This window comes from Canis lupus, chromosome 28, assembly GCF_003254725.2.
Source record: "Canis lupus dingo isolate Sandy chromosome 28, ASM325472v2, whole genome shotgun sequence".
Classification (NCBI taxonomy): Eukaryota; Metazoa; Chordata; class Mammalia; order Carnivora; family Canidae; genus Canis; species Canis lupus.
The window spans coordinates 28,056,893-28,068,101 of record NC_064270.1 but is presented as its reverse complement, the minus strand read 5'-3'; the positions used below and the strand labels follow the sequence as shown (position 1 = coordinate 28,068,101).

Genomic DNA, 11,209 nt, shown 5'->3' with positions numbered 1-11,209 from the left:
CTCCTCATTTAGTGGCTGCTCCATAACACTTTCTTGTTTCTATTGTTATTCAAGCTACTCACTTGCATAAAGAGTCATAGTTTTTTGAGGCTCTCCCCATCTCAGTTTTTCTCTTCTCAAAGACATCCACTTCAATCATTTGCGTTATAATACTTTTGATACACCTGCAGTTGTACTGTCCTTGAGAAGGGAATGAATCAGCCAACAGAGATGTTCTAAGCCCCTGCTTAGAAGGCTGATTGTTCTCTTGCTCTTGCTAGATCAGATCCAGAAGAGCTAGGCTCAAACAGCATAGACGAGGGATCCAAGGACAGCAGCCTGTCAGCAATGGGGCTTCAGAAACCCAACCGTTTGGTTAAAATAACATAGTCACCGTACACTTTGCTTTTAATCAACATACTTCCTCCTGTTCCATTTTAAATCCTGGTGCTGGTGGCTCTCCTTGGCCTGGGAAAAGATTCGGTTATCAGGCATAGATCAGTACTGACATCCAGTGGTCACAGAAAATTGTCTGCCTGAAGCTCTCCATCTCTCTCTGTCCAGAATCCAGTGCGTGTTCACAGGGAGGAGTGATAGAGGATGTCGGCTATCAGTGGGTGCTGTTAACTTGGGAGAACCCTGTGATTTGCAGTCGGAGGCCATGTAACCCCCGCCAGGACCTTGGCAGTTTGCAAGAGGCCCATGGGATATTTGAATACTGATCCCAGAATCACAGGGACAAATGGGGACCATCACTGGCAATGTGGTTAAGACCATAAAAAATAAAATGTCAGTGGCTACACAGGCCTTTAAGTTAAAAACCTTGGTTTAAGACCTGCTGTTTCTCTGTCACCCTGGGCAAGTCCCTTAAACTCTCTGTTCATCAGCTGCCTCATGATTGAAGTTCAATTTGCCAACATATAATATAACACCCAGTGCTCATCCCATCAAGTGCCGCTCTCAGTACCCATCACTCAGTCACCCCATTCCCCCCCCCACCTCCCCTTCTACTACCCCTTGTTCGTTTCCCAGAGTTAGGAGTCTTTCATGTTTTGTCATCCTCTCTGATATTTTCCACTCATTTTCTCTTCTTTCCCTTATAATCCCTTCCACTATTTTTTATATTTTCCATATCAGTGAAACCATATAATGCTTGTCCTTCTCCGATTGACTTACTTCACTCATCATAATACCCTCCAGTTCCATCCACGTCAAGCAAATGATGGGTATTTGTCATCTCTAATGGCTGAGTAATATTCCATTGGATACATAGACCACAGCTTCTGTAACCATTCATCTTTTGATGGACACTGAGGCTCCTTCCACAGTTTGGCGATTGTGGACATTGCTGCTATAAACATCGGGGTGCAGGTGTCCCAGCGTTTCATTGCATCTGTATCTTTGGGGTAAATCCCCAGTAGTGCAATTGCTGTGTCAAAGGGTAGCTCTATTTTTAACTCTTTGAGGAACCTCCACACAGTTTTCCAGAGTGGCTGCACCAGTTCTCATCCCCACCAACAGTGCAAGAGGGTTCCCCTTTCTCCACATCCTCTCCAACATTTGTTGTTTCCTGTCTTGTTCATTTTCCCCATTCTCACTGGTGTGAGGGGGTATCTCCTTGTGGTTTTGTAGTCCCCTGATCATCTGCCTCATCTTTGAAGTGAGGCTGATGCAGCCCGCTGAGCCAGCCTCACAGGGTTGTGGTAAATGTCCAATGGGAATGTATGCAAAGTGGTTTGTAAATTGCAAGCACTGCGTGGCTGGACCACCAAGATGAAGGTGGTGATGGAGAGGACAAAGGGGAGCTGGTAAGGAGGTACCAGGAAGGACTAGGACTCTGGGGGCGTGGCCACATGACAACTCTTCCAATTTCCAATGTCACTGAAGCTCTGGAGACTCAGCCTTGGACTGACAGCGTGGCCTCATCAGAAAAGCATTTCCTCTAACTTTTCCTCTGGACTCAAGCATTGAGATAAGCATTGGTGAGTAATTTTAAGAACCACCTACCTTCAACAATTACATCTTAAAAAGATTTTATAACATCAAGACATAACTCAAATGAAAACTTTGAGGCACTACTTAGACTTACGTCAGAGGGAGCTCCCATTAATATCAGCTGGACTAGTAGACCACACCCTTGTTCATTTCCTTATCATTTTTTTCTTGTGTCTCCATTTGTCTTTGGCCTAGGGCTTTGCCTACGGAGACTAGTCTCTCAAAGTAGCTCTAAATGAAATTATGAGGTGACCAGCAATAGAGAAATAGTGTGTACGTAAGAGAAAATGTAAAGAGGTGATTTTTGAGACTCAAAGACCACAGTCCTTACTCAGTTTGTGCCATCAAATTTCATAACTTATTAGAATGTAACTTTAAGAAGTTGTCTTCCTACTGAGCTTTATTTAAAAGAAACAACCAATTCTCTCATTCTTCCTTAAGTTATCAGAGGGCTTTGAACCCAAAGAAATACCATGCTGCCTTTTCCAGATTTCTATATAAGTGTATCTGTAGAGGAAAAAGAAAATCCATTCTAGCCCCTAGAATAGTGTTTTTCACAATTTATAGAATTATAGGAAGGGCTGAAGAAAAATACAGTTCCAGTTACACAGCAAAATCAGGCCACAGGGGAGCAGCTGACTCTTCTAACACCAGGAAGCTACCTGCTGAACTGGGAGGCTTCCATCCTGAGCTGCAGAGACATACCACAGTTGCTCCAACCCAGACCAGCAAGTAGTGCCCCACACCTTGTCCCCCACAAAGTGAGCAGGTGATTGGACATTAAGATTTCCTCTAACACTGCCCCAATAGAGCCCTGTCCCTCCTCGTCAGTCCTTGTCAGAGCCAGCAGCATCAGAGCAGCCTCTACTTCATGTCCACTTCCCAAATCTCTCTGACTGGCTAAATAGAAGTCACACCCAGAATCCTAGCTACAAGGGATCCCGGGAGATGCTGTTTTACCGTTTCTGGTTTCTGCATGACACCAGGAGAGCAGAATAAATGGTGAGCACCAACCCACTGTGCACGCCACAATGGCTTATTTTAATTTTCTTTTAGAGTTATTTTCTTTTTTATATTAATCTTTTTAAAATTACAACAGTACTACATGCTCTACCGCCAAAGATAACAAACAATATAGAAATGAAGTAAAAAAGTGCCCTGCCCCAACCCCATTTTCCAAAGGCAATCACTGTTCACAGTTTGGTTTCTATACATTGGAGGGGGTGGGGGGGAGTAGTACCACATACTGCTCTGTAATTTGCTTTGTCACTTGAGCGCATATCCTGGACATCTTGACCATGAAAGGACATGTGATTCTAACTCATGCTTTAAAAAGAGACACCGAGCATCCCATCAGAGAAGTTTGCTACAGATGGACATTAAAGTCGTCACTAATTATTCCCTATTATACATAATTCAAAAGGAACTGCTGTTCAAGCATTTGGAAAGGTCAATTTTCCAGAAGTGATAAACCTGTACCATATTTTGAAGCTGTGTCTTCCTAATCACCACACAGTCAGGAGATTTAGTTCAGCCAGCCAGAATTTAAGATTCAAAAAAATTTGGTTAAGCCCTGAAAATTTTTGAGCAGATATTGCTGGAACCTCAGGGGTAAGCATGAGGGGTTCACAAACGTGCCCCCCCTTCTTATTCCTAAGGTGCCTGCCCTCTGCCAGGAACACACAAGTCTATGCACAGCTGGTTGGTACATGGCCCAGGGGGTGAGACACAGAGGGCTGGGAGAGCAGGAGTGAGGACATGGTGTTGACCTTGATGGACAGTGGTTGAGAGTGCCAGAAAGCTAAGATTAAGAGTCCTCCACCATGGGCAGCCTGGGTGGCTCAGCGGTTTAGCGCCACCTTTGGCCCAGGGTGTGATCCTAGAGACCTGGGATGGAGTCCCACATGGGGCTCCCTACATGGAGCCTGCTTCTCCCTCTGCCTGTGTCTCTGCCTCCCTCTCTCTCTGTGTCTCTCATGAATAAATAAATAAAATCTTTAAAAAGGAATCCTCCACCACGTGAGTATCAAGGGGTCAGAAGGAAGTCTGGGTCATGCATCATCTGCTGAGTCCCCAGACGGCCAACCATGACATGTGACATTGCTTGGCAAACTGGGCACCAGCTGCTACAGATCACCTCAAAATGTGTTTCCCCTGCAGTTGTTCTTAAAACCTTCACTTCCCCTTGTCTCTACATGAGCTAGGCTTCCCCCAGCATCTCAGCCAACCACAGTCTAAGCCTGTATAACACAGTGGCCTCAGTGATAAGGGTCACGGTGAGCATGTGCTGCTCTGTACATGACATCCATGCCTGCTTCTCTCCCCGACAGATTAGAGAATATGTTCTCCTCCATTCTCTGCCCTGGAATCTGGACAGAATTGTTTCCTACCCTCTCCACAACATGTCCCCCTTCCAAGACCAGTGGCTGATTTTAAGGATCGGATGCAGCCTGAGTCATCAAGGAAGAGTAAATCCTAGCACTTCTACAAAATCTGTGGCAAAAAAAAAAAAATCTGTGGCAAAAAATATCCTATCTTTCTCAGAAGGTCTGAAACTGAGGCATGTTGCTACTACAAGGGAATGGCTAAGGCTTGAATATCCGGAGGTCATTCTGTGAAACCCGAGGAAGGCAGATTAGAAAAGTAAAGAAATGATTTCAGAGACTTCATTAGAGCCTGGATCAAGCATCACCTGAAGGCAGGCTTTTCTTTAGACTTCTAAATTACATTAGCTAGTGTATCTACTTTATTGTCTGAACCAGTTTAGGTTGGAATTTTCTGTCATTTGCATCATCCAGAGATAGACACTTTTTTACATATCACCCATAGGGGCATTTCCTTTACATCGCCTCTAAAAACAACCTATGTGCAAACTCTATCACTGCACCCAATTGCTGCCCCAGAAACCTCTCCTGCTGGCTTCTCAGTGAGAGCTCTTTGAATCCATGTCCTAGAAACTTAACTCAAACTGGCTTAGATGAAAAAGAATCATTTTGGCAGAGAAAGGAGGAAGAAGCAGAACAAGGACCTTCAAGACTTCAAGATTCAATATCTCTCCTTGGCCTCCGGGATCATTCCTCAAATCTTTTTTCTCTAAGAGGTTAGAATGTGGATACCCTCAGCTCTAGGCTCAGACACACATAGTTACCACCCAAGAGGGAAAGGTTTACTCCTCCAGCTGAAAACAAAACTCCTGGAGAGCTCGAACTAGCCCATCTGGGGTCACATGGCCATCCTCGGGCCAATCAGTGCAGCCAGCAGAACGAGGTACAATGACTGCCCCAGCTTTCTCATTTGTTTGTTTGATTTGGGTTTTTGGTTGGGGGTAGGGTCTACTGGCCTGACCCTAGACCCCATTCACTGTATAGAAGAAGGTGTGGTTCCTTGAAAAAAAGGGAGCAAAGCTGAGAAAGAGGTTGAGGGATGCTGCAAGTCATGATAAAAATGTTCACAAAACCCTAGAGTTTTTGTGCTGATCCACTGAAAATGGGTGCAAAAGAGCTTTTGTAAAATGGGCTTTGTTTAAAGCTGGTGGTCGTTTGTGGACAGAATCACCCGTAGAGCTGAGAGGCCAGGAGGTGGGGTGACCGAGCCAGGACGTGAAGGCAGGCCTGATGGTTTGCAACTAGTATTGCGACCTATGGCGAGTCACGCAATGTGGCCAAGCTCAGTCCTAGAAGGATTAAGTAATGTCATGTGCCTCGCACAATGTCTAAGGCTTTAGTACCTTCCTCCTAGCATTTAGAATCATCATGGAAGCCCAACTGTGAAAGTCTTTTTCTAAAGATGTCGGTAGCAGGAAACTTCAAAATGTTGGGCCCCAGACCGAGTGGGGCCCAAACAACCAAGGGAAAAAAAACAAACTGATGGCAAATCAGCCTTGACCTGAAAAGGTTTCAAGATCTAAACCATAACAAAGAAATGCCAAAGGAAGGAAGCGAAGGAAATGTGAGCTCGGGTGGACACTTTTTCCTGGTCAAGCCATTGTAATGCACCCAATCGGCATCCACTCTGGTCTGGCATCTGGTCCTGTTGATTTCTATGTTGCCTCTTCAGTTAAATGCTATGAGGTTCATACTCTTCTTAAATTAAAACAAAAACATCCAACTTTCAGGGACTCCTGGGTGGCTCAGCAGTAGAGCAATCTGTCTTCAGCTCAGAGCGTGATCCCAGGGTCCTGGGATCTGCTTCTCCCTCTGCCTCTGTCTCTGCCTCTCTTTCTGTATGTCTCTCATGAATAAATAAAATCTTTAAAAAAAATTAAAACCAAACCATCCAGCTTTCAGTTATTAAGTGGCAAGACAGTGATGGGGCTGATTGACCCTACAAGTCCCTGCTGACAGTCTGCCCGTGGCTTCCCGATGGCAATCTCTCTCCAGTCCCAAAAATCTTCCTGACCTGAGCATCCCTCTGCTCACTCTTTCCATCTGGGGGGCCCAATGGCTGGAGAATACACTTGTACAGTTGGCTGCAGAGGATGGACTCGGATGCAGAGTGTGCCGTGCAAGGAAACCACCGCCTGCAGATGCAGCCCGCTGTGGTTCTCGGGGCCACTGGGAGAGGGACCCACTGTGCTTCTGGGCCACTGTCCTCTGACTCCAACCCACTCACTCACCAGGGCCCTCACAGAAGCCAGCTGCCCGGCAAGGTGAGAGATTAGACTTTGACATGTGGAACATGAACACGAGATCAGCCCAACCCAGGAGATGGCAGCTAGCAGCTCAGAAGCTGGCTGGGGTTCATCAGCCCCAAGTCAGAGCCGCTGGTGCTAGGCCGAGATTAGAAAAGACGGGCCCCTTTTGGCCCAGTGAGGCCTCCAGGGCCAGGCGCAGGACCACAGAGGGTTTATCACACCTGGATCAGGGGAAGTTCCTTGTCTACAGGGTGTGCACTTCCCCGGTGGGGAGGAGAGATCAGTGTGGTCAGAGCGGCGAGCACGCAGGCAGCCTGGGGAGCCACGTGGCCGCTTCCTTTGCTCCTGGGAGCTGTGGGGGCCCAAGAGCCACGGCTCAAAATCAACAGGAGCTGGTCGTGGTGGTTGTACCCTCGCTCTTGCACTTTCTCCCCACCCCCGCCCTCTCATGAAAGGCAACTCTTCTGATTAATTTCTGGTTTCCTGTCATTGTTCCTGACTTGTCATCAATCTCAAGGTGTGCCGGGATGCTTTATATTTACTTGGAATAGCTTGCCTAGGCCTGCTGAGTTGGCAATCCTATTAGCAAGATTTTTTTTTTTCATTGTGTTTGTGAAATGAAATAAAATAAAAGGCCCTGTCTCCAGAGAATTCTTCATGCCCCATTTCTCTGCATGCCATCAGTTTCTGGGGGAGATCATGAGGTCTTCTTGGGGAGCGGGGAGCAATGATGCTTCTCGACCTTGGTGCCAAGAAGGCCTGGGAGGAGGTATTGCTGGTCCAGCCAGGGGCAGGTGGATCGAAGTCCTGCCTGCCTTTGCTGCACACAGAATCATGGTGAGGGGGGAGGGACAGGCCAAAGCAAAGAAGTCATGCAGCTGAAATCAGGGCCAAGAAGCTGGCGTGCGAGCCAGGGGCCCCAAAGCAGGAAGGTGGGTTCCTAGTTCTTGAGCAAGTAATTCAAGCTCCCTCTAAGGCTCACTTTCCTCATTTGCAAAGTGGACAGAACAATTCCTGCCTCATAAGGTGGCCAGGAGGATTAAATAAAATCTCATATGTATAATGCCTTGGCACAATGCCTTGTGCAGGGACGGTGTCCAACAACTATTTCAGTCATTCCTTTTTTGGCATTACATTCCATAGTGCTGTATATTAGAACATGGATTCTGGTGGCTCAGGGAGAGGCAGGAACCCTTTTGGGGAAGGGTGGGATAAGAAAGGTTTGGGAAAGGCTCGAGAGCCCGTAGCACACATATGACTAATGAGGGGAGAGGGCAGTAAGCCTGAACCTGCTCCCAGGAGGTGATGTATTGCAAAGAAGCAAGAGGCAGAGATATTTCTGCACCACTAAATGGGGAGAACTCAAGAGTACGTCTCTGGGTCACAGAGCTCAGCCTTGCACTTGCTGCACTCCACATGAATAGTCCTTGTGTTAGAATTTATAATAAGTCCATTCTTAGCTGGTATTTTTTGTGGCTGGCTCCTCCATCATGGTGAGCATGGGCTATGTCTAAAATGTAAGCACTCCTTGATTCCTGTCAGAGAGAGAGAGAGAGGAGTGAGTTCTCTGGTGAAAGGTTAAGAATAGTTGAAAGACATTTTTATAGGAAAGGAAATCTTCCTACAAAGTCCCACTTGGGTGGAAATTTGACACAATCCAACAATGGAATATTACACAGTCAGTAAAAATGCTTGTATTTGAAAAGAGCAGAGTACAAAGGTGTACATACTGTGTGACCTAAGCTATGTCAAAATGCATTTTTAAATTTTGAAGATGAAAATATACCTCCTTACCTGTAGGCAGTGGGTGATGAAAGCTTTTTGGTCTCCACTTTTCTGTATTTTATCCACTTTTCTGTATTTTACTAATTTTCCAAACAGCATGTATTTTGTAATAATAATGAGGACAAGGGGAAGTAGTTGGAGGAGATAAAGAACTTTTTATGGCCTCTCAAGCCTCCATGTATTGCTAGTTCCCATTTAAAATTGCACTTTCCCTCTCAGGATACTCAAGAAGTCACGGGGAATGGGGAAGGGAGAAAACAGCACCAGGTGACACGTGCATGAGCATCAGACCCCAATCTACAATTGTAGGACCCAGGGCCCCTTCCCAGCCCTACAGGGTGCTGACAATGTAGGTAATGATACATCCTTGTGGTGATTTCCTTAGCACCTCACGTGCCAGAAAAAGAGAGGACCCATGAGGCCAGTGGTTTTCCAAAAGCAATCTTATATAGAAGTTTAGTATGTAAAACAAGTTATGAAGGAGCTTCTTGTGAGGAAGGGATGCTGAGTTTCAATCATCCCCTCTAGCCCCCTCCCCACATCCCATCCCTCAGTCCTTCTTTTGAACTCTGTATCTAGAAAAGAAACACAGTTAGAAAACCTTGTACTTCACTGGCCCATAATGTGGAGAACAGACAAGATCATGATGGGGGAGTTGAGGATTCTAAGTAACTGATAAATGCATTTTTGCGGAAAATTCATATCCATTTAAATAGCTCCATACAGCTCTGTTTTAGGAACAAACAATAAGGCTGTTTTTACCAATACGTCCTCTGGGAAGGACATAGGGTTTGAGTTGTGAGAACATTGAAGTCTGGCTTCCCTAATTGCTACGCGGACCCTACAGTTTATGAGATTGAATAAAATCCTAATTACTAGGAGTTGATTCAGGCTTACAGTAAGTTGTTTGCTCCTGGTGAGTTCTTTGCTTGGTTTCAGGGCGGGGAAGGGAGGAGGTATGTGGAAATACTCTTAGATTTGCCTCCTGAAGGAACAGATTGCTGTGGGTTCTAGTTGTTATTGTTATTGTTGTTGTTGTTGCTGTATTATCCATGTGAGTTTGTGAATTACGAGAACTTGTTTGCAAATATGATCTGAAATCTTAAAGGCAGGGGTCTTTTCTGCATTTTGATTATTTAGCTTAATGTAGCCCCTTTCAGAGGTCTAGATCCTGGCGAATGGGAAGCTCTCAGTGGCTTTTGAACACTTCTGCCTCTGAGTATGTGTAGCCACTGGAGGCCTGAGCGGTCCCTTCCCTCTGTCTCTAAAGAGGGGAAGCCAGAGGCTACAGGCAGCCTTTGTAAAACACACTGGTGTGAGTTTGTATGCGGGTAGGTGTGCTCAAAGGGTCACTGGGTGTGCATTTCTGGACAGCCATGTGCTGGGGGGGCCTGAAAGAAAGGGTCCAGCCTTTCTTGTTCCCCAGAGGCAGCAAGCTCCTTTGCTGGGGTCCTATACTGGGCCAACAGACTGCCCCCTCCACCAGCTACTTCCTGGGTGGTGACTGACCTTAGGCAAATTTTCCCACCTCCTTGAGTCTAAGCACTCACCTGTGAAACCGAGATAATCACAGCCACTTATTATGAAGACTTTTTACATAATCTCATTGGCTTTGTGATTATGTAAGAAAATGCTTTCAGAGATACTTACAAATCATGTAGAGACGAAGTAACATAAGATCTGGGGTTTGCTTTAAAATAATTCAGCAAAAATAGAGTGGGGGGAGGAGTCCATGGGCATCAGTTTCAAGAACAGGCAAAACTAATCTGTGGTGATAAAAATAAGAATGGAAATTGAAATGAATAAAAACAAGTGAAAAATGACAAGTGGAAAAGAGCACCAGGAAACTTTCTAGAGTACTGAAAATGTTCTGTAACTTGATTTGAGTGGCGATTCCATGGGTGCAATTTTGGGCAAAACTCATCGACCTACCAATGGTTCTCTATATACATTATACACCAAATAAAAGTTAAAAATCATATTTAGCAAGATCTTTATAAACGTTGAATCCAAGTGAGGTGTATGGAGGTTCGTTATACTATTATTTCTACTTTGTGTATGTTTGACTATTTTTATAACGCAAAAAAAAAAAAATTAAACATTAAAAACAACCAAAATAGGGGCACCTGGGTGGCTCAGTGTTTGAGCATCTGCCGTTGGCTCAGGGCGTGATCCTGGGATTCCTGGGATCGAGTCCCGCATCAGGCTTTCCACAGGGAGCCTGCTTCTCTCTGTCTATGTCACTGCCTCTCTCTGTGTCTCCCATGAATAAATAAATAAAATCTTAAAACACACACACACACACACACACACACACACACACACACACACAACCAAAATAGCTGTCAAGTTCCTGGTCCTGTGCCCAGCACGGGGTGGCCTCCCCCTCTGAGAACGGCCCCATCAGAGCCACCCTGAGCCCTCCTTCCTGGGTGATGTGGGAATTACATTATGTCATAAACAGATGCTGGCCTTGCCTGTGAGTGTGCTTGACAAGACTGATTTTCTCTGTCCTTCAACTGAAATGAGGTGAAACAAATAGCCAGGCAGTATTGGAGATACACGCCTTTTCCAAGCTCCCATTCAATGTGACATTCAATGTGAACCCCTCCGCACAAGGGTCTTCCTCCCCACACAGAAGCTGTGCTCAAAGTAGCCCCAGTGAGGGCCAAGCCAAGAGGAAGTCACAGAGGCCAAAGCTGAAGACGTGTAGACCTTGTAATACAAGCAGGAACCACTCTGGATCTAATTTCACTTTTGCAGGGTAAACATTGGCTGTGGCCAAATCAGAGGGGGAAAAGTGAGCACCAGTGACCT

General features: G+C 45.7%; 1 long non-coding RNA gene across 1 annotated transcript; it reads right to left on the bottom strand.

The window, feature by feature from the left end:
- Positions 1-7,784: 7,784 nt before the first annotated feature.
- Positions 7,785-10,767, bottom strand: LOC118352720 (uncharacterized). The gene is made up of 3 exons (XR_004810334.2): positions 10,519-10,767; positions 10,043-10,158; positions 7,785-8,142 (listed from the first exon to the last, which is right to left on the bottom strand). It is a non-coding gene; the product is annotated as an uncharacterized LOC118352720 (long non-coding RNA).
- Positions 10,768-11,209: the final 442 nt, after the last annotated feature.